General features: G+C 46.6%; 1 pseudogene; it reads left to right on the plus strand.

Moving 5' to 3' along the window:
• LOC102859940 overlaps nt 1-5,380 on the plus strand; it is a 15,042-nt pseudogene that overhangs the window by 237 nt on the left and 9,425 nt on the right.

Consider the following 5,380-nt stretch of genomic DNA (forward strand, 5'->3'; position numbering starts at 1 on the left):
GTGGCGTTAGTGGAGGTCGTGGCATTGGTGGAGGTCGTGGAGTTGGTGGAGGTCGTGGCATTGGTGGAGGTTGTGGCGTTGGTGGAGGTCGTGGAGTTGATGGAGGTCTTGGCATTGATGGAGGTCGTGGAGTTGATGGAGGTTGTGGAGTTGGTGGAGGTCGTGGCGTTGATGAAGGTCCTGGCATTGGTGGAGGTCGTGGAGTTGGTGGAGGTCGTGGCGTTGATGGAGGTCATGGCGTTGATGGAGGTCGTGGAGTTGGTGGAGGTGAGATGCTGTCGTCGCCGTTCTGGCTGCGCTGGTTTCGGTCTGTATGTAGATCGATTCCTCAGAATTCCACCGTACTATCAATGACCATGAGTGTGAATGTACTAACCATTTTTCTTCAAGGATTTCAAAGACTTAATACGAGAGACTGAGAGTTTTCTCTGCAGTTGCAGTGCAGCTTCTTGCCACTAGGCCACCAGGGTCCCTGTAAGTTTTCTCTTTTTCTTGATGAAAGGCCTCTGTCTTTCCTAGGCAAGGGAGTGTCTTCCCTTTTCTTGCATACTCACCCAGTTGAGTTCTGTCCTCTTTATTGAAACAGTGATGGTCTAGTACCAGCGGGAGCATTATATAGACCTATGAAACCTTTTCCTATCCCATGCCAGGTACTCACAACCCTAGATTACCAGCTCTCAGACATGGCAATTGGCTTCAATAGATTTTTCATCTCAGTTAACGACATCAACTTAGTCCTTCGTATTGCTATATGAGCATTGGAAGTTATTTTCATAATAACTTAATAGCTTGATTCCCTTGATGAGTCTTCTAATTCCTTTGCAAAAAGAAGTCAAACTATTGGCAAAGATCACACAACTAGGTGAGACACAGATGCCCTGAGCCCTTCTGAGAGGACATTTTTCATCTACCACTGTTTGTGGCTTCTCCCAGGCCTGACTAGAATCTAATGAATTTCTGTTACTTGTAACCACTTTAACCTATAATATTATTTAGGAATCAAATGGTGTAGAGGGACCAGCTCGTTAATGATTAATATTGGAAAATGTATTATACTGTAGTGCCTTTTTCTGCTTGTTATCACGGTAACCAAGAGAGAATTTCATCCACTGGGTATCCGTTACAGGAAGGCTTCCCTGCGTTGTGCAGCTATCCAGAAAGGCGTGCAGATAGATGTGTCAGCTCCATCACCATGACTGAAGGGAGAAAGAATGTTAGCTTCTTGAGAATAAGAATATAAAAGCCTTTGCAGTCCTTTTCCTGTACCTAACGTATAAAACAAATGAAGTTATTTTCACATTTAGGTGATTTTCATAATTAATGACATCTAAATGCAGCAGTCAAGAAATCAAAAGACAAATTACTTTGGACAAATCTGCTGCCAAGATTTTTCTAGAGAGCAAGGTTGTCAGTTTAAAGACTGTTGTTTGTCGTTGTTTTTGTTGTTGTCATGTGCCATCTAGTCACTTGTGACTCATGTTGTTGTTGGGAGGTGCCGTTGAGTTGTAGACAACTCATAGCGACTCTATGAACAAAAGGCCTGAGCACTATTCGTCCATAGAGTTTCCTGAGGTAAGCCATTTCGGAAGTGGATGCCGCTCCTGCTTCCAGGCTCATAGCGACCCTACGTAGAACAGCCCTGAAACCTCTATCATGTGCCAGCTTAACTGTCTCACACCAATAACATTTAAAGACCAGGGTGTTGCTCATCCAAACCGTGGTCGTCTTAGTTACTCCCTTTGCAAATGAAAGATGGATGGTGAAAAAAGGAAGACAGCAGAAGAAGCCTTCGAATCGTGGCATTGGAGAAGAGTACGCACCATCCCATGGAGAGCCCCAAACCAAACGCATCGGTCTCAGAGGAAGTGGAGCCAGAGTGCTTCTGGGAGGTAAGGGTGGTGAAATTGTCTTACGTGCTTTGGGCGTGCTGTCAGGAGACATCGTCCGGGAAAGGTAGAGAAAGTCAGAGAAAGAGAGGAAGACCCCAAACAAGATGGCTTGACGCAGTGGCTGTAACTCACTCCTATCACAGACGGTGAGGACGGTCAGGTCGGGGCAAGTCCAGATCCGTTGTTCATTGGTCACTATGAGCCACAGCTGGCTCGGTGGTACCTGAACAAGAACAAATACAGATGAATCCTAGAAAAGACCCTTTTAAAAGACAAAATAAGAAATCAAGGAAAACACCTCTACGATTCTCCAGCAGGTTTTGGAGGCTGTAAATCTCATGGGAGATTTCTCATCTTCCTTCTGAGAAGTGCCTGTTGGATTCAGTCCATTACAGATGTACCACTTCGGGTCCGCAGTGCAACTCCTTAAGGAGCAGAGCTGCGCCACGTCTCCTGCAGATAGTAAAAACTGCCTCCGTGTACCACCATTTGTCATGGCTTACTTCACCGGAGATAATATAATAAATGAGTGAAGACTAATGTAATAAGAGAAACTTGGAGGGACTGAGTTATCGCTCATAATGAGATGCTGGCATCTCTGTTACCAAGATTAAAGCATGTCAAGCTCATGGTTACTGCACATGATTACCTTGCCGGCCTCCTTTCCTAAATTCAATCTGTGCTTATCTGATGTTCTCCTACAATACATTAACAGCAACTCTGAAAATATCAGGGCTGTGTGAACGGTGCGCTCAGATAAAAGGGGGCCGAGAGCGTAGGTTAAATGTGATGGACTATCACCTTTTCGTTTTACCACTGTTCTATCAAAAACTGAATGGTTTTTAAAATATTCCTCAAACAAATTTACCAGAATGTGGAGTTTAACTTCTGCTGACCCTAACCTTGGAGACTTTCTTTATGTCTGTGTTCCTCTCTCAAATTCAGTACAGCAAACTCAAAGCATAGGTTTCTATAAACATAAGGCTGAAACTACCTGATTTGTCAGCTACCTGCAATCCAAGATTCAGTTTGAGAAGGCTGAGAGGACCTGGAAGAATTTATCCCAGTCTTCAGATGACAGTGAGGCTTACAATTGCAGGAAGTTAGCTTTAGGTATCTCTGTCTGAGCTAATAGGATCGAGAAGACCTTAAACAACCCTCCTCTTGATGTGAATTCAAGTATTCTAAATGCAAATATCAAGTTAGGATGGGATGCCTGCATGGGATGTCTGTCTCTGTCTTGTCATATCTCCTGCGTGAGAAAGCACATTCGCTCGCTGATGATGAGCGTGAGGTCTTCCAACTCCCGAGCTTCATGTCCTCCGATTACACCAGCCTCAGAGAGTTCTCGGCCCACGTAGAGTAGGTTTGCTAAGGAAATACTATTAGCGGTATAAATTCCTGTGAAGTCATACTATTAAGTCAGCTGTGCCAGCTCGAGGAGCATCCAATGGACTGAACCACATGCAAAACGTTTTGGCCAGGCATGGACTCAGCACTGGTTGATCTGCTGTCATCACCGTGGTTAACGTTCGACTCTTGCTTACGACTCTGATGGTGAGAAGAGAGCGTCGGAGGCAGCAGCTCGAGGCTTGTGAAAAGAAGGCAGCAGGAAGCAAGGGAGCCCTGTCTGCTTCTCCTGAAGGAAGCAGCTCTGCTGCTCTCTCCCCTCAAGCCTTTCTTCTGTCCGTCAGACAGATCTACACGTCGTCTCTGCAGAATCAAGAAGCTCACCTTCCGGTTAGATGGAAGCTTAGAAACCAGAGAATAATCGATGCATGTGAATTGTGGTTTTGACAGAGAATAATGAATCCGCATTGAACTCTCAGAAGAATGAGCAAACCTATCTTGGAGGAAATAGAGCCAGATGTCCCCTGAGAAACGCAGATGTAGAGATGTTCCCTATGGACTCTGGGCATGTTGGGAGGAGGGCCCAGTCCCTGGTTCAGGACATCATGCCTGGAAAGTGAAGACTTCAAACCACAAAATCCTCAGAGGGACTGAGACAGTCACTGTCGTGGGCTCGGTCACAGCGACAACTGGAAGGAGCTGCGGGCCCAGCAGCGCTCGGGCTGCACTGTGTCCCACAGCGTTTGTATTATACGTGATATAAACGGACCCAAAGTCCATCCCCCAGCGGGTTTGCAGAAGCTGTAGACTGCACAGGAGGAGGGGGCCCATCTTTCTCCTTCAGAGCAGCTGGTGGATTCGAGTCAGCTGCCTTTGTGTTGGCAGCACAACTCCTTACTCACTAGGCCATACAGAGCCCCTGGTCCATACAGAGCTCCCTGGATATAAAGTCATTTTAACGCTGAATCAACTTCAAGGGCATCTAGCAACGTAATCATGGGATGCAAATGAATAAATACAGAAAGAAGCCCAGAGTGAGAGAGAAATGGAGACGTAAAACACCTTCGTGCACTGGAAGACTGAATTTCAATCCACATAGCAGCCATAGCCCGAGCCCTGGAGTGAAATCGAATGAATGGTTATCACCCTTGGCGGGACCATCCTGACCTAGTTTACAAGGAGGAGCTGAGAACATCAATCCCTGACCAAACTCAGAAGGAGACTAAAGTGTAGAATCTCTTTTACAGTTTTGACTTTGCTGGAAAGATTGTGCTTAGAATGTGCCATTAATTTCAAGTTCTATCCCCAGGTCGACTCATCGGGGGTAAATAAATAAATGCTACAAGCTGAAAAACACTGAGAAACGCTTCTCACTGGTGACTCTTTCACTGCTGGGGGAGAAATTGTCTAATAAAGAGCACGGTTAATGGGATCCTCAGCTCATCTAGATAATATTCATTCTCTTGAATGTGCTGAGAGAGGCAGTTAAGCAGCAGATTTTCCCAATTGGACCACATCACTCGAGATCAACTGCCTGCTCTTGCTTGTTCATCCAGTTTACTCCATCCTGTTCTTTATCATCTAAGCATTTTCTGGGACAGCACTGGCCGGTCTGCTGTGTGAGCTCCCATTGTGCGTGGATGATGCAACAATGCAGTATGCAGTTAGAGAGGGCAGCCTCTCATCTGACCATCACAGACCCGACTGGTCATCCAGATCCGCCGTTCCTTTCTCTACTGTGTCCTCCGCTCGCATTATGTCCAGTGTGAAGCCTCAGTTTCCACCCACTGTGCTTCTCCACCTGTGCTTGTATGATCCTCAGCCCTAAGCTCGGAAACTCTGGGGACCTTGGGGAGACCACGGGGTTCACTCTTCTGAAGATTCAGTGTCTGGGAAGAAGCAAGCTGTATGGCTTTGGCAAGAGCTTGACCAAGTTGGCTTTTTCCTATTGGGTGGGAGAGGGCCGCTGAAAATATATATGTGAACATGTCCACAGAGAAGTACATCAGCAAGTTCACACACACGGGGGGGATGGGGCAGGGGAGAGAGAAAGAAAGAGGGAGAGGGAGAGGGAGACGGAGAGGCAGAGGGAGAGGGGAAGATGGAGAGGGAGAGGAGGAGAGGGAGAGGGAGGGAGGGAG

The sequence above is a fragment of the Elephantulus edwardii genome, unplaced genomic scaffold, assembly GCF_000299155.1.
Source record: "Elephantulus edwardii isolate Elephantulus edwardi_28Jun2011 unplaced genomic scaffold, EleEdw1.0 scaffold00274, whole genome shotgun sequence".
Classification (NCBI taxonomy): Eukaryota; Metazoa; Chordata; class Mammalia; order Macroscelidea; family Macroscelididae; genus Elephantulus; species Elephantulus edwardii.